Source organism: Heterocephalus glaber, unplaced genomic scaffold (assembly GCF_053883595.1).
Source record: "Heterocephalus glaber isolate CG9 unplaced genomic scaffold, H.glaber_assembly_v1.0 deba00001481, whole genome shotgun sequence".
Classification (NCBI taxonomy): Eukaryota; Metazoa; Chordata; class Mammalia; order Rodentia; family Bathyergidae; genus Heterocephalus; species Heterocephalus glaber.
This window is the reverse complement of record NW_028258317.1, coordinates 39,491,518-39,510,680: the sequence shown is the minus strand read 5'-3', so window position 1 is coordinate 39,510,680 and position 19,163 is coordinate 39,491,518. Positions and strand designations below refer to the sequence as shown.

The 19,163-nt window shown below is 36.3% G+C and overlaps 1 pseudogene; it reads right to left on the bottom strand.

Moving 5' to 3' along the window:
* The window catches only part of LOC101723523 (propionyl-CoA carboxylase alpha chain, mitochondrial pseudogene), a 192,625-nt pseudogene extending 173,933 nt beyond the window's left edge, over positions 1-18,692 (bottom strand).
* Positions 18,693-19,163: the final 471 nt, after the last annotated feature.

The window sequence follows — 19,163 nt, the reverse complement described above, 5'->3', positions numbered from 1 at the left end:
TTTTGTGGGTTTTTGCTTCTTCCCTGCAAATGTAGTTTTTTATGTTCATTTGGAAACAGGGCAGCCTAACAGAAAGCTTAAGGTTGCCCCATTTCTGAGGTCATGTTTTAACTCTCCTACAGAATATTAGTTATAGTAGCCTTTGAAGTATTATATTTATTTTTAAATCATGGATTAATGCTAGATAGAGAATGAAGAGTGTGTCCTTCACCTAGACTAACTCACTTGTTCTGGACAAATTATTTTTTTTTCCCCAGATTTTCCCTTAGTCCAACTATTCTAGAAACCATTGTGGATAGAGAAATGGTCTGGGCCTTCTCTTCCTATGGCATAACAAAGAGAGGAATCCTTGTAGAAGTAGAGTGTGAGAAATGAAAAATCTGCTTGCCATTCATCTTGTGAACTTCTCTTTCATGTGCAATTCTACAAAGACTCATCAAACAAGAGTTGATCCCAGCCTTGTTCATTATCCATCTCATATTTTACGGTATAATTTTTCTTGATGTATAAGCCCTTTATCTTAGAAAAGAGAGAGAAATAAAAAAGGGATGGATTGCATATTGTGACCAAGATACTGCAGACTGACTTTTAAATACAGCTGGGCCTGGGGGCCTAAACAACATTAACCTCAGTTTCTTTCTATATTTTTTCTGCTTTTGTCTGATTCTGTTTTGCTGCGTAGTGGCTTTCCCTTTCAGTAGGCTCACTACTCACAGAAATCTAGACTGTAGCCTGATCTCTTCCTTCTCAATTTCAGTTACAGAGGCATTCTTGATGTCCTATCCCACTCCCCTTGTGCTTACTGCTGCACACACACAGCAGTGGTTTCTTACTGCAAGCATCTGCAGTCTCTGCTTGGGAGCTTCCTGCTGGCTGTAGGAAAGAGGTAAAATGGCAGTGAGGAGGAGCTAATGCCCCTGGAACAGCCCTGACTTATGGTGTCCTCTTTAAAATTGTCCATAATTCCCCAATGGGATTGAGCCAAGACCTCAAGGGGATGATCTCCTCATGAGAACACCCTCCACCATCTCCTTTTCCTCCCTGACCACTGTTTGTTCCACTGCCAGTGCTCCTCTGGGTCACATCTCTGATTACTTCCCTTCAAGTCCTTGTTTCAAGGTCCTTCTTTTATGGGAAAACAACCAAACACAAGCAGCTGCAAAAGAAAATTCTTTTGTCTTCTAGTTACTTGGAAAAGTCTAGGTGCTCTGAGAACTGGTCCCAAGTCATATACCATCCCTTTGCCTAAGGAAAGAACTATCCGCATTTCTTACATAAATGGGTATATGTGTATTATTGAAGGGGTACTACCATGAAGCAGGCAGAATGCTTTATTACCAGGAAATTTTGAGAAACATCATAAATAAAAATATTGTAGGAGGCAAATGATAAGGAACATCTACTTGAAGGTTCCAACAAACACCAATTAAATTATTATTTAACCCTCCCTACTCTGCTATTTAAAATAGCAGTCTGAGCCAGAGTAATCCAGCATCAATTATAAGCAATTTTAGGTTATTAATTTGATGCATGAACCCTGGTATTTAATTAAATTCCTTTTGGAAAACTGAGCAATGAATTAAGGTTTAATGACTTTGGGAAATAAAGACTTTTGTTATATTAATTATAAGAAGAAATATATCATACATTTATGAAAATCAGAAACAATGTCAAGAATACTTCTAAGTTGAATTTTTATATGTATATATATATTGTATGTATGTTGCATTTACTTTAGCCAACTGTAGTGGAACTTACCATAAGGATATCACTGGGAAACACTGAGCAACTGGAAGTTCACCTATGAAAGGTGAATTAGAGGTTCATGGGAAGTTCTAAGCCAAAGAATTCCTATTTTAACACTAGGTTAAAGAATTGGCTGTCCTGACCCTGCATACTAACTGAAAAAGGTCTGTCCAGATAACCAGGGTAGACACATGAGGAACAAATTCTACATCAAAAAAATGTGCATGTGTATCACATCTAGTAGTTTATGGCTTCTCCGGTATGGGCAGGTGCAGGTTCTGCAGAGTTTAAGCGATTTAGTTACCTCACTAACAATGCAAAACAAGCAACAAACTAAAAAAGCCCTATGTGTTAGTAACAAAAGTGTATTACATTTGGATACTGTCACAATAAAGTGTTATAGCCAAATATTACTGCTCTCTGAAGGTCTTTGGTGGTGAAGAAGTCCAGGGACACTCAGAGAGATGGAGGGATTCTTTATTATGTAAACAGACTCAGAGCAGTTCATACTCCGTAGTCTAGGCCTGGAGTAGAAATGGAAGCAACCTTATAGAGAGCTCTAAGGGGTAAGAAGATGAGCTCATCTACTGGGCAACCATGCTCACTGAAGTGGATGGGCAGTTAACAGAACATTCTTGAAACCTTAGGCAAAAACATGGGTGCATCACTTACAAACAGTTACATTGTTTGAACAGAACATTTTGACACATTAGGCAGGAACATCCTATAGCACAAACAGTTACATTCCTTGAACAAAAGATTCTATGACAAAAACATGGTGGGAGGGGTTGGCAAAGGCAAAGGCCTGCCCTGTTTTTCAGTATTTCCTTATCAATACTATAGGCTACCTAACACTGTTCTGACTAAATATTAGTACAAGACAAAGTACAAAATAATCTTAGAATGAAAGAAAATGGAAATTGTGAAGATGTATTATATTGGACTTACTCATTCTTCTCTTCAACCCCTTAACTCATAGGTAACATTTTTATGGTCCCAAGTAGACCCTTGATGTTTCAATTTCTTCAACAATTTATACTTTCCTCTCAGCTGAGGTTGAGAGAATCTGTTGATCACCTTGATGATTTTGGCAATGCAAACTTCAAAAGCTGGGAATCCATCACTCTGAATTCATGGCACCTTTCTTAATAAATTAGGAAAAAAATGAAGCCAAACTTAAAGAAAATCCCAAAAGATAAATGATTCTTTTCCCACAGTCCTGCAGGAAGAGAATCAGAGGATAAAAGTTAAAGAGAGAGAGAAAAAGTGTTTTGAAGAATTCAAATTGTTGGCGAGTTACAAAATACTGTATCTGTTAGGTCATTGTTTGAGTATATATAAAGGCTACTGGAAAAGATAAGAGAAAGGACCCAAAGGATGGGGAAAAATAAAGAATGATGGAAATTTTCTGCTGTATGGTGAAGCAAACTATCTTTCCTCCCCTGAAAAGGCTGAGAAGAGCACAGCCCCACTCTGTAGAGATGAGGAAAGGTACACAGGAAGGAAATGCCACCCCTGTGACCTGGGGCAAGTAACTTCACCTGGCCAGTCTCAATCTATAAAATCAGGGAGCTGGAGAAAAAAGTCTTCAAGGTTTTCTTTAACCCTAATGTTCTTTTTCATGTGGCCTTCCCTAAACAGGATGCTTGTTTCTTTTTGGACTAATAGGAAATTAAAATAAAATATACAATACCTATAAAGCTCTTCTGTCTAGTGAATCATTTTTAAGTCATTGCAGGAAACATGGTTGATGCTCTGTGGCTTCTGAAAAAAATTAACTATTTTAGCTTTTCTTTAGGAGGTTTTGAAGGAGAAAGGACCTGGACATGGATCAACATGACATCACTCTTCCAGGCAATGCCTCTCTACCCTTTCTCCCAAATGTATTTTAAGAGTAACTAAAAGGGAGAGGGGACTGTTTTCCTGCTGTCAGACAGCATGAAAGAATTCAGACTCATAACATTAGGGTGTTATTGAAGCCTCAGCACAGATTTAAAATAGAGCCCAAACTAACTTTTTTTTTTTTTTAGAATGATGACTGAACTAATTTCTTTTTTTTTTTTTTGAATTTTATTTTACTGGTACATTTTAGGTATACAATATAATGACATTCATCATTGGAAATTTGCAACTTTATGTAATCTCTCTTGGTTCTTATTTTTCCCCCTTCCCCTGCCCTTCCTTAACCCCTCCAAAGGAAAGAAGGGAATAGAATTAATATGAAAAAATGGAAACAAAGTCTTTGTAAATAGGGAGGGATGGAGCCCAAACTAATTTAATAATCTCTTCATCTAAACTATTTTTCAAGCACAATTTGAAGTTTGACTTTATCTGCTTCTGTATTTCACAGATGCATTAAAAAGATCAGAAAGACAATCTGTGAAAAGCCTTGGGCTGCACTAAGCAAGAGGTACACAAGCATAATGCTATTTTTAATCATGATTGTGCTTCAATTTATTTGTGCTCAGTGACTCCATTTGACTCATAAACTTAACATTCCAGCAGTAAAACCAAATGTACTTTTTTCTTACAAATCACTTCATGTCTTCTTAGGGAAGGCAAGATTGCCTATTACACATTTCAGAAGTATATTTCATGTGATTTCTTGTCTTTTTGAGCTGAAGAAGCTGTTTAAACTTCTGCTTTGTGATTTTATTTCTGTCATTCAAACTTCATTCCAATTAAATCTTATTAAGCAACATCAATCATTATTGTATTTTTATCTACAGGTTTCAGAAAAGAATAATACAAGTGTAAAACAAAAATAATGATCAGTAATAACATTTTGTATCATTTTCAAATTTCTATTGTTAACATGGTCAGTTAATAAATATAAAATGCTGCTAGCATTGCTTCTTCACAAGTAAATCATGCAACTAAATTTTGTATCTCACAGAAGATTTTTTTTTTTTTTTGGTACCGGGGATTGAGCTTGGGACCTTGTGCTTGCAAGGCAGGCAGCAGAACTACTGAGCTAAATTCCCAGCCCTCACTGAAGATTTTGAAAAAACTACCATTATAAACTTTATTTTGCATCTGAAGTTTATACTTGTGACTATGTATGGTAAATAACAATAATGGCAGTGTCTTATGTGCTACACACTATTTTAATAGTTTCTTACTATTTTCTAGGCAATTGTATTAATTGTCAATTTCCATAAAAATTTTGAGTACAGTAATACTGCTACTTTATTCAAATTTCTAGAAAAAATTATGGAAAATTGGAGGAGTAATTTGTTTGAGTCTTATAAAACTCCTGTTAGTTTTCTATTCTGTGACAAAATTCTTGAGAAGATCAAATTGTAAGGAAGGAAGATGCATTTGGGTGCATTATATCAGAGACTTCAGTCCAGAGTTGCTTGGCCCTGTGCTGAGGCAGCACATCATGGAGGAGAACACATGGTGTAGGAGTCTGCTTGTCTTATGGTGACAGCAAAGAAAAAGGAAAGAAGTCAGCGCCAATAACCCCTTCCAGGGCATATCTTTAATGGCCTAAGTTTTTTTGATGAGGCCCTGCCTTCTAAAGATTCCATCACCTCTCAATAGTGTCATGAAATGGGGACCAAGCCTTAACACTTAAACCTTTGGGGGACACTTACCTAAATAATAGCAAAACTGGGATCAAAAATAGGCAAACTGACTTGAGTCCATGCACTTAATACAACTGTATAAAGGGTTACTTTCCCAAGGGATTTCACTGATGTCCTGGGACTCTGCTACTGTACAAAAGTAGTGATTTATTACCATTCCCATATACCATGATACATTCTTCTATAGTATCAAATAATTCCAGATCATGATGAAGAACTGGAACAGGAATTTGAGGAAAGTTGGAAGACACAGTTTAAGTTCTGGGACCCTTCTCTCTCTTTATATTTTTAATTAAATTTATTATTTTAATTGCTGGGTAAGATTCACATTTATTAATGGAAAACAAAGTCATGTTTGGATGTATGCATATGCTGTGCAATTTTTGAATTAGGTGAAACACACACATTTCCTCAAACATTTATCATTTCTTTATGGTGAAAATTTCCAAATTTTAAGGGTTTGAAATACATAGCACATATTGTCACCTGTAGTTACCCTACTGTACAATAGCATACCAGAAGTTGCTGTCTAACCCTAACCACAACTCACTAACTACTGATCAACTTCTCCAATGCCTCCCTCTGCCCTACTCTCTCTAGATCTGGTAACCAGCATTCTACTCTCAGATTATAGGAGACCAGCTGTTCTGTAGTTTATAAATGAATGTGAATATGTGGTATTTATATTTCTGTGCTTGTTTTATTCACACACACACACACAACACACACACACACACACACAGCGAAATCTCTTATTTGAGACAACATGGTGTACCTAGATGAGATCACTGTTAACTGGCCCCACCTCATAACATCTTGTCCAGAAGAAGTTATTTACTCACCTTGGGCCAAAACTACTTGTTGGCAACATAAAAGTGTCTAGGGTTCAAGATTAGTAGAGCTTTTGTAAAAAGATTGAATGCAGATTCTCCAATTATGATTATAAAGCACTCAGTTGCTATAAAAGTAACTGATACAAACATGTCCAATTCAGTGGGCAAATACATTCCCTTGCTATAATTATAAAGAAAAAGATGCACATTGACAATTCCATCCGTTTGATTTGGGTTTTAGTATGGATCATACCCTTCTTCTCTCCTCCCTCCCTTCCCTTTCTGTCTTCTTTCTTTCCCCCTTCCTTCTCTCCTTGTTCTCCTTTCTTTCCTCAACAGTGAAACACTGGGGATAATAATTAACAAGGCTATGGAAGCAGCTTTCTGGAATTTACTGTTCCCTGGCCTGTTTCCTGTGACCAATTAGATCCATTAGTAAAGAAGTTAATGGACTCTCTGGGCATATATGGGGCATTGCTCTTCATTTTAATGAATTACATTAATAAAAATATTTGTCATTCAAATTTTTGCAGTGACACCATCATACCTATGGAACAAATTCCTGAGATATATGATGTTTTAAAAATGGATCAAATACCATTTCATTCTCTGCAAAGTTACTGACAAATGTCATATTTAGAAATGTTTGTCTTCCTATAAATTCTATACATCTCTAAGCACTTTCACAGACTTCGTAGGCTACAACTAAATGCAATAGTTAACAGTATTCTTTTATTCAGAAGTGGAAACTAAGGCTCTAATAAACTGAAAATTTTACAATGTCATTAACACTAAGTAGACCTAAGATTTTAACCAAAGCATTCAAATTTAAATCTTTTTTTATATCCCTCCATAGCCGTGAATAGCAATCAATGTATCATATAAAATTCCCTAATAATAGAAAAATATTTTGAGTAGCAAGTTCAATAAACTAAGTTTCAACTTGTGATTCATTAGAGAAAAATAATTGCAGATATAGTTGTAATACCATGCTCTAGAATATATTTGTTTCTTTAAAATATCTGGTTTGAAAATTTAATTTTAGATTAGTGTATAGATGAAATGTCTATTGACACAGTGTTTCACTCTTCAGTCGAATGTGTTGTGATATACAATGACCCTTGTGTTAGCTCTACAATGGTAAAGGATCACCATGTTTTTCCTTTGATTGAAATAGATAATGTTGCTAGGAAAAACATCCAGATTTGTTAAAGATAGATGTATTTTAATTGATGATATCTTTATTTCTTATTTGCTGTAGGCCATATGTTACAACAGAAAGAATTTTCATTTGAGAAAAACGATCTGGAATTGCACTTCTATTTATCTACCTACCATCTGCATGATATTAATCAAGCTACCATGATGGACCTCTCTAATGCGCAATCAACAGTTTCATAGAATTTCTTCATCACTATCCATTGCCAGATTCCTCTGAGCTTTGCATGCCTTCCAAGATCTCCTCTCATCTTCTTTGCTTGATCTATGACCAATTTTCTCCTCCAGACTTGTGATTGTGCATAATCCTGAGTCATGGTCATTTCCAGCCCAACTGATGCCAATTAAGCCTCCAGTGACAATGTTGCAGGATTAGATATTCTGGACTCTGGTCATCAGTATGGGTAGCTTGTCCATTATTGTGCCAATATCTTCTGCCAAAACTTGGATGTCATGCCTTTTCTGGGCCACCACTTCTGACTCCTCTTTTCCCTTTTCGCTCTTCCCACTTCCTCCCAGAGAGCATGGAGCACACCCTCGTGTTTCATCAGCAATCTTGGCTGTCAGCCTTGGCACATCCTGTGCTGCTGGTTTTCATCATGATCAGGCAACAGCTCAAAAAATATACTTCAAAAGCTTTATTTTTGATAAGGAGATTTTATGACAACTTTGAAAACTTCAAATTGAATTTTTAAAACAAATTTGTTCATTGTTGATTGAACAAATCATAGTTCAAGACTGTATACATCAATCCATTGTTTTATAACAATAATTACTTAGTGCTCTCCACAAATGGTCTTGCAGCTCATCTCAATCATTTTCTCTTAATTGTTATATTTTCTGTAGGATGCCACCTTGTGCTTTGCTGTAAGAGGCTTAATTCTGTGGACTTCTGCCTCAGGCTAGAAGCATCCAAAGGTAGAATGTGGACAGAGGCTGCTCTCCTCTGCCTGAGAAGTCCATTTCTCCACACAAATTCCTTCTAGATCATGAAAACTACTTCATCTTCTTTCTCTTCCTGACATTGCTAGTCCTTCCTTGGTATCCTTAATCATCCCACACTGTAGTACACAGGTAAATTCTTTTCAGTTACTTCTTTTGGCTGTGTTACCATTTCTTATGGGGCCTGACTGATATGATCTCCCTGCATTGGGTTTCAGTATTCAGGGTTAATAGTGCTGTCTTTTATGGAACAATTTGGTCCCTGAATAGAATGGGAAGCCAGAACTGATAGAAATAGTTTATGATCCCTCTATCAGGATATTAAAATGCAATTTCTAGCTTAAGACAGCCATACCCTATAGATATAGAAAGATATATAAAAACAGTAAAATTTAATAGAACATTTTATATACTTTAATAACATTTAAGACAATTCTATAAAATAAAGGGATATTTGAGGTGAAAAAATGACTACATGGTATTTTCCCTTCCTTATTCCATTTATTTTATAACAGATTTTTAAAGACACTATTCAATAAATTTTGGAAATTCTCTGCTTAAAAACTAGGTCTGCAATTATGGTTTTAGGAGTCTAATGATTGTAAGTTTTCTTGTTCCCTCCAGCTCCTTTTGAAGCTGCATCATTAATTCATCATTTGCATATCTTTTTTCTTACATAACTGATGAACAGCGCATAGAACTTCTAGAAAATCAGATGAACACTCACATTAGACTTTCAGAGGAGATATACTTGCCCTTGCTAATAATCTGCAAGAGAGTATTTGTCTCAGAATATAATAGTCATCATCTGGAAAATTTTTTCCTACTATCTACCCCTAGTTTGATTGTATTGTACTAATATTAATCTATAGCATTTGCTTTAGTCATTATGTAAATGTAACATCAATGTTTTCCTACTTTTTTGAATAAATACTCTGATAGATTTCTAAACCATAATATCCTAAGCTATTGGATGACTTATATCAGAGGCTGCTGGTTCTCCTTCCTTCTGTGCTCACTACTAGTCTACACTACCCAGCCTCTTCTGATCAGTTATGTTAATACAAAAGGCTTCCAGCTCACTCCCAGAGTAAAACATTGATGGCATTCTTAACACTGATAGACAAAAACATCAAACCATGCATTCTTCATGTTTTTTCCTTTTGCAAACTGAATCATAAATAATTCCGAGAGCATAAACCTCAGACATGGAAGGCAATAGAGTGAACAATATACTTCTCTATAGTTTCAGTTAATGTATATTTTTGATCTATTTATTACAAAGATTAAAACTTCACTAACACAGATGATATGACCCAAAACATTTCTTCCCATTGATTTTTATAAATTGCACTATCGTTTGTGTAGTGCATTTACTTTACTATATATTCTATAAATATCACATTATATTTCCTATTTCATGAAAGCTTTCAAAATAAATCTAGTTTACAAACATTTAATAATTAAACAAGGCTGAAAAACTTTCATACATTCTGTCAGGCTTTTGGGGTAAGCAAAAACATTTATTATCTCATCAATCTTGCTGACTGATAGAGGAGACAAACATTAATCAAATAATGGCATAAATAAGTGTATATTTATAAATGGATATGATTATTTTTAAAAGAATACAGGGGACCATAAATGAAGAACTTAGCTTGGTCTAGGGGAGGAGAAGTTCTTCGATAATGTGATGTTTGAGACAAAATCAGAAGGAGGATAAGGATTAAACTGGGAAGACAAAGGTAGAGATTGCATCTCAACCAGCAGAAGCACTACGTGCAAGGACATTGTGGACAGAGGAAGCATACCAGGGCATGGAGAAGGCTAGTAGTGCCTGAGAAGAAGTAGTCATGGGTATAAAAGAGAGTCAGAATAGTCACGGGGAGCCAGAGCACACAAAACTTCATAGGCAAGGTCCTCCCTTCCCACTCACTTCCATGGTCATTGAGACATGGCTCCCACCATGTTCAGAGCACTGGTTTTGTCAGTAGTCACTACCAATTCTCATGATTACTATTGAACATTCCCTCCTTGTAGTTCTTGCTTTTCTATTGGAAACCTTAGTATCCCTCTCTTTTCATTTATCTAACACCTTAACTTATTGTCCCAACAATAATTCTAGTTCAATTTGCTCTTACAGACCTTACCACCACTCTACAAAGAAACAAAGTCATCCATTGCCTCTTTCCTTGGGAGGAGTTGAGCTGTTGCTGCCACCCAAACAAGAGTGACACTACTTGATTTTCAGTGCTAATTCATAAAAGACATTGCAGTTCCACCTCAGTCTTTTTCTTAATATGACCACTCCTGGGTCTAGCCATTGTGTTACATATGATCCCGGCCACATGGAGAGGCCCCCTGTTGGCATTCCAGTCAGAAACCCAAGTTAAGATTTCCACTCCTAGTTATTACCAGTCACCAGATATATGAGGAAACAAACCTGCAGAAAATTCTAACCTCTGTATTTCAAGTTGTCCCCCAGGTGATGATGAGTAAAACAAAAATTAAGAATTTCCACTGAGTCCTGGACAAACTGCAGACTTATGAGCAAAATAAATTTTACATTGTTTTCTTCTTCTTCTATGTTTTTTTCTTTCACATAGAAATAGGTAGCCAAAACCAAAATACTTATTTTTGTTGTTTTTGTTAAGTAGTTTGCTTTAATATAATATTGTGGTGAAGCATTTTTTTTCTACATTAGGTTTTGTTGGTTCAAATTGTTTCTCTATTACCTTTTTTTTTTTTTTTGGTACTGGGGATCAAACAAGGGACCTTGCACTTGCGAGGAAGGGGGCAGCACCACTAAGCTAAATCCCCAGCCCTCTCTATTACTTTCTAATTACATAAAAGAGTACATGTGATAATACCTCATTTTCTTCATTTGTAAAATTGGGAAAACGGTAAATATCACATGGTGGTATTTTATGACTAAATGATATAATTTATGTAAAACATTTATTATAGCACTTGGCACATAATATGTATTCAGAAAATGTGTGCTTTTATTTTAACTTTGAAACTTTGAAATTTTCTAACATTATCCCCATGATTCTATCCTTTGTGTGTGTGTGTGTGTGTGTATCTTTTTTTCAGAATTCTTAACTATGTCCATTGCTTCAAGTATGACTTTTTTCCAAATAACATTTTATTTCTTTTGGCTTAAATAGGCTTTTAGGCTACAGTTGAAACCAATTGCACATTACAATTTTTATGATTGTCTTACATACTTTAATATTTACATCCTCCTTTTTCTGCATATGATTCATCTTGCATAGAAATAAGGAGTCACATCTATAGGTAGCTTAAATCTTTGAGTCCTCTTACAGTTAACTTGACTTCCTAGTATAACAAGAACTCCAGAAAATGTGACTCCGGGGAGAGTAAGGCAGTATCTAAGCAAGATTTACTTCATGACAAAATTTTTTAGGGAAACAAAAGATACCTTCTGAAGTGAGGTAAAATTTGCAGAATTATAAAGGCAAAACAAATCGATTACTTTTATTTAGAATGGTTAAAATAGTCATGTTGTTTATTTTGTAAATGTGATCAAATTTGCATTTAATTTTTAATTTTTCTAAGTATAATTTGTGTTAGTGCATATTAATTTTACAAGGTTGGGTTTCAATGTGACATTTTCATGTATACATGTAACTTACTTTGACTAGACCCATCCCCTAACCCTCTCTATTACATCCCCACCCCTCCTTCACCCTTTCTCCCCTCTAATAATAGTCTACCTTCTACTTTTGTGTCTGCTTCATTTTGTCTATTTTTGTTTTTAAGACCTAATATATCAGGGAAAACATGCCATAATTGTCTTTCTGGGGCTAGATTTTCCTTTGCTAAACATGATTTCTAGGCCCATCCATTTTCCTACAAATGATATGATTTCATTCTTTTTTACTGCTGGGCAATATTTTATTGCTTATAAATACCACATTTTCTTTATTCATTCATTTGTTGATGCACACCTGGGCTAGATTCATATCTTGGCTATTTTGTATTGTGCTATAATAAAATTGGGTAAATAGGTATCTCTGTAGTATGCTGACTTTAATTGCTTCGTTTTATACCAAGAGAGAGTATAGTTGGTAATATGGTAGCTCTCTTTTTATTTTCTTGAAAAATCTCCATGCTGATTTCCATACTGGCTATATTAATTTACATTCCCACCAACAGTGTAGAAGGGTATTTTTTTCTCCATGTTCTCAACAATTTTTACTATTGTTTATATTCTTGATGGTACTCATTCTGACTGCAGTGAGATGGAATCTCAATGTAGTTTTGATTTGCATCTCCTTAATGGCTAAAGATACTGAATGTTTATTTTCACATAGGTCATCTGTGCTTCTTCTTTTGAGTAAGGTCTGATAGTCCCTTTGATTAACTGGGATATGAGTTTTTTATGTTAAGATTTTGAGTCCTTTATATATATTAATATTAATCCTTTTCAGAAGAGTACCTAGTGAAATTTTCTCCCATTTGTAGGCTATAGCTTTACTCTCTTTATTGTTTACTTTAAAGTATAAAACTTGTCAATTTGATAGGATCCAACTTGATGATTCTTGCATTAAATTCTTGAGCTATTGGAATCCTATTCCAGAAGTGTGCCTGTGATTTTTAACTTCGAGTGTTTTCTCCATATTTTTTAGCAACAGTTTCAAAGTTCCAGGTCTTATACCTATGTTTTTAACCATTTTGAATCGATTTTTGTACCGTGTTGGAGACACGTATCTAGTTTCAATTTTCTATATACCAATATCCAGTCACTTAGCACTATTTGCTCACAAGGCTGACTTTTCGGGAGCAGTTTTTGTCCCTTTGTTAAGAATCAGATGAGTGTAGTTATATGGATTTGTTTCTGTGACCTATTTGTGTCTGTTTTTTCTTTCTTTTTGTTTTGATACAAGTATCATACAGTTTTGTTACCATGGCTTTGTAGACTATTTTGAAATGGGGTATTGTTATACCTCTAGCTTCGCTCATTTTGCTCAGCCTTGCATTCGCTATTCTGCATCTTTCCGTGTTTCTAAATGAATTTTAAGATTTTTAAATTATAGTTCTATGAAAAAATGTTATTGATATTTCCATATAAATCACAATGAATCAGTGTATCACTTTAGCTTATGTATGTATTTTAACAATATCAATTTTGTCAATCCATGAACATAGAAGGTCATTCCATTTTCTAGTGCCTTATTCAATTTCTTCATTCAGTGTTCTGCAATTTTGATTGTGAACAACTCTCCTTGATTTAATTAACACTAAATTGTTTGAAGCTATTATGAATGAAATTGTTTTCCTGATTTTTTTCCTCAGCTAGTTTATCTTGGGTGTATGGAAAAGCTTTGTTGAAGTTATTTTTAGTTAGTGAGTTAGTTTGTTTTTAGTACTGGTGATTGAACACTGAGCTACACCCCCAGGTTTTTTCTAACTTATTTTTTATTTTGAGAAAAAATTTTGTTAAGTTGGCCAGGTGGGGCTTAAATTCACAGTCTCAGGGCCCTGGCATTACAGGTATGTGGCACCACACCTGGTTGCTATTGAATTTTTAATATTGATTTTGTATCCTGCTAATTTACTGGATTTATTTATCAGGTTTAAAAGTCTTTTGATGTAGTCTTTAAGGTCTCAAGTATAGGATCACGTCTTCAGTAAATAAGGATACTTTGATGAATTCTTTTCCTATTTGTTTCCTTTTCACTTCTTTCTCTTGTCTAATTGCTCTAGTAAAATGTCAAGTACTGTATTGAACAGGAGTAGCAACAATAGACATCCTTACAACATTCCTGATTTTGCATGAAATGCTTTCAGTTTTTTCCCATTCCATATGGATTTGTTGCAAATACTTTAGTATGATGAACCATAAATCTAGTTTTTTCAAGGCTTTTATCATGAAGGAGTGTTAAATTTGTGGAAGACTTTTACTATGTTGGTGGAGGTGATAATGTAATTTTATCCTTGATTCTACCTATGTTGTGTATTATGTTTACTGGCTTTTGTATGGTAAATTGCTCTTGTATTCCTGGAACAAAACCAACTTGGTTATGTTATATGATCTTTTTAAAGTGTTGTTGAACTCAGTTTGCAAATATTTTGTTAAGAATTTTTCCATTTATTTCTATCAAGGATATTGGTCTAAAATTTACTTTTTGCTGATGTTGCTGTGTCCTTATCCAGTTTTGGCTTCAGGGTGATATTGGCCTTATAGAGGGAGATTTGAAGGTTTCTTCTCTTACTATTTTATAGAACAATCTCAGAAGTGTTTATGTAAGTTTTTTTTAACAATCTGGTTTTAAAAAAGAAAACAGCTGGGAATCTGTATGTTTCCGGGCTTTTCTTTGTTCAGGATGTTTTATTGCCCATTCTTTGTTATTGATCTGTTCAATTTTGATAGGTCATATTTTTTGTAATATAAGCTTTCAAAAATAGTCTTTAGACCCACAGCTGCAACCTCCTTAGCCCACCGGAGAGAGAGGTCCCAGGCCTCCGGGATCCCCACTCCATCCAACTCATGCCACACCCACCGGCAGCGACCACCCAGAAGGTAAGGACCCCTTGCCACTGGCCACTCCTACAGCAGTTACCCGCACAGCTAAGTGGGTGCCTGCAGCCCCCCCTCTCCCCCTGCCCGCCACCTCTGGCCTCCTGGCTGTACTGCTACCTGGCTCCACACTACAAAGACATGGGACGCTAGACCACCGCACTTGGTAAGTTGGAGGGATCATCACCTCCCCATCGGAATCTGGACTACCTTGAGGGGAGGGGTAGCTGGAACCTGCAGTAGAGCCTTGCAGAGTTCAACCCTACAGGAGGACAGGGAGCTCAGCTTGGGATTTGCTGCTAGAAATCTGCCTGAATCCCACAGGTCTGCCCCTGGCTTACTGAGACTCATTGACTTACAGCTGCACACTGCTGGCCATGTTGTCTATTGTAACAACAGAGACCCTGAAGGAGGCCCTTGATTTTCATTTTTATTTTATATTTCTTATTTTCAAAATTATTATTATTATTATTATTATTATTATTGGAGGTTTTTTGCTCTTATTTTTTTTCCTACTCTTTTCAATTTTTTATTTTTCTCTTCTTTTTTTCTTTCTTGTCTCTTTCCTTTCTCTCTCAACACTCACTCTCTTGCTGTCCCACATTGTTCTTCATCTCCCTTTTTGTACCTGTTCTGGCCCTAATTTGGATTTCTTCTTTATTTTTCTTTTATTCTCTTTTTCTTTCTCTTGCCTGTGACCTCTGGCCTCACTGCTAACCTTCCCCTATCCTTATACCTATCTATCCCTCCCGCCCTACTCATTCTAACTCCCCATCCTGAAGGGTAAATTTGTTATAGTGAAGAGTTTATTCACTATAAACACATGTTGGTTTGGTCCTCAATTTTGATTTAATTCACACAGTTAAAGGTCATAGATTAATAACTACCACACATTGTCATTCCCTAAGAGGTACGTGATGCTATGGTGTTGCTGATTGTATCACTTGGGCTAAGGTGTTGTGATTGATCTAATCAGTTGTCCTTCCTGGTATAATGAAAATGAGACCACCTCAGAGTGAGACTCAAAACCTAAAGACCAGCTACACCTGGAAGACACCTCTGAGAAGCAATCATTCCATAAGGGTTCTAATTACAAGCAACAAAGATACTGTTCTGGAAATCTCGGAAAGAAATACACAGAGACACAGAATTTGAGTAAAATAATAAAAGTTCTACTTGCAAGCAGGCGGGACTGCCAGAAACTGGTCTGGTTAGTATCCACACACCCCTTTGTTCAGCATTTCCTTTTTATATCTTTTTTAACCATTATCTCATCCCTAGTGGTCTCTGATGTGTAAATACAATTCCAGTTCCTATTTACAAGTTACAGACACAAGATAAGCACATACACATTGTAAATTCACCCAGGCATTGCAACTTTGTCAGGTTAATGAAGTTACTGGTTAAACAGTCAGATTACCATCACTTTAAACAACAAGATTACAGGAAAAGCAAATCTTAAAGGAACACATTACTTATTTTGGTTCTACAACTACCTTAATATTCAATCTACTAAATTATCTAAAACTTTTCCTTATCATTCCTTCCTCTGTTTACTTCAGGATAATTATTTTATACGTTATAAGTTCTATCCAGTTTATCTACATTTCTTAACACTAGCATTTGGTAGTGTTGAGCTGCAGCAATGTGCTGCTGTATAAATTCTGAAATCCATTGGATGACACAAGGACTAAACATTAATGTTAATATTATAACAAGAAGGGGACTCAGAAGAGGCCCTATCCAAGTTTTCTATCCTATCCAACTAAAATTAATCCCATAGGACAGCTCTCCTATACTAAATTCCTCATCAAGAGCCTTGATTTGATCTTTCAGTTTGTCTAGTGATTCTTGTACTACACCAGATTGATTAGCGTAATGACAATACTCTTCACCAAGAAATAAGCAAGTCCCTTCTTTCTGGGCTGTTAGAAAATTGAGAGCAAGCCTATTCTATAATATGACATTGGTCCATAAATCTAGCTGGGATTCTAAAGCCTGAAGTGTGTCTCAAATTTCCTCAAGATCTTTTCTAATTTCTTGTCCTAATGAAATATATTATTCCTTGTAGCCAAATAGGATCCCATGGGGCTGGCATATACATAGATATAGGATTACATTGACCTTGTTTACAATTGTTACAATTACCAGTGACTCATCCAATAAGGGAGCTGTTGATCCAAACTTGAGTTTTCTTTGCAATATAATTTCTCAATAGCATAGCCCCCCCACACTCAGTCAGAAGTTACCCCAGGACCCCATAATGTTCTTTTGGGCAGGCATAAAGAAAATTGTAAACAGCCTTCCAGTTCCCATTTTACCATTTTAAAAGTCACATACAGTTCATCAAACTTTTCATTACTAGGCCTAAATACCCACAGTTTGAAAACAAAGAAACTTAAAGCAGTGGTAATCTGGCACAACACAATAATCCATATCATGTCATCCTTGTTGGTGCTTCCATTCTTCAGCCGTGCGTTGACTCACCAGCCTCCAGAGTGGTGAGAGCAGGGCTTTGAGTGTGTGGTCTTTCTCGGCTTTCAGCATCAGCTTTATTGTTACCTTGTGCAACAAAGTCTTTGCCTTTCTGATGTCCTGAACAATGTATTACTGTGACTTTGCTAGTTTCCCACACTGCCTCTAGCAACTGTATAATTTCTTGCTTATTTTGAATTTGCTTCCCTTCTGCCATGAGAAGACCTCACTCTCAGTATATCATAACATGGATGTGCAATGTAGCAAATGCACAGTGAAAGTCCAGATATATATTTACCTTTTCACCCTTTGCCCATTGGAGTGCCTGTATGAGTGCCCAGAGCTCAGCACTCTGTGGTGACTAGGAAAGGGCCCCAGCTAGGATCACCTCATCCTTTGTGGTTACCGCATATCCAGCATGACAAACCCCATCTTCCACAAAGCTGCTTCCATCCATGAACAGAACAAGGTCAGCATCAGGAAAGGGTGTCATTTGTAGGTCAGGGAGGCTGGAAAAGAGCTCATTGGTGACAGTCAAGCAGTCATGATCAGGAGGGCCTGTCTCTGTGGCAAGAAGGTAGCAGGATTTAAAGCTTTTACAGGAATAAACCATAAGCTGAGGTTCCTGTAGAGAAGGGCTTGGTACTGAGTAACCCAATTATTTGAGAGCTGTCAATGCCCTCTTGTGTTCAACAGTTCCAAGACTGCATGTGGAACATGCACAGTCAGTTCTTGACCTAGAGTTAGCTTGTCTGCTTCTTGGATTAATAAAACTGAGGCTGCCAAGACCCGAAGGCAAGGAGACTACCCTTTTGCTACTGGATCTAAATTCTTAGAAAAGTATATCACTGGTTGATTCTATGTGCCTACTTCTTGGGTCAACACTCCAAGGGCCACATGGCTTTTCTCAGTCACATATAGAGTAAAAGGCCACTTAGGGTATGCCTAGGGGAGGGACAGCTGCCAAAGTCAATTTTAGTTTCTTAAAAGCATTTTTTTTTTATTCTATAGCCCAAAGTAAATGATTTTCTTTTTTTCCCTTTAATTCCTGCTTTTTCTTTTCTTTGAGCTGTGGCCACTTGTTCTTGTAATGTCCTTTCTCTCTGCAACATGCTCACTGTTAGTAATCTAAGTCCTCATGTTTAAAACCTTTCTTCTGTTTACCGACTTCGTTCCCTGTCTTTCTTTCTCCCTCACTTCCTTGGCTCCCATGACCACTGCTATGTATCTGGCTTTTCTATTATCTTGCTCATCTTCCTTCCTTGCTTGTTCTCTCTCTCTCATTGACTCTGTGTTCACATACACTTTCCTAGCTAATTGCAACAGTTGTGTTATATTCATGCCTTCTCAAATTTCTTGCTTCTGAAACTTTCTTCTAATGTCTGGAGCTGACTGAGTTACAAAGGTCATATTGATTAATTGATAGTTATCAGGAACAGCAGGGTCAAATGGTGAGTACATTCTGTAGACTCTGCAGAGCTGCTCATAAAATTTCTCAGGGCTTTCATCAGGCTCCTGTTGTGTCTCTGACACTTTAATCATGTTTGTAGGTCTTTTACTCACAGCCCATATCCCTGCCAGAAGGGCTGTCTGATAATTTCTTAAGCTCTCCTGGCCTACTGGGGTATTGGGATTCCAATTGGGCCACATATTTACTGGAAACTGCTGTTCATTCCAAGTGTCTGGATTTTGCATGTCTCCTGGCATTCTAGGGCATTAATCTTTTTAATTTCTCCTAAAACTTTCTGCATTTCTTTAGAAGTTAACAAAGTTCTACAAAGTTCTTTATAGTTCTCCCAGTTAGGACAATGG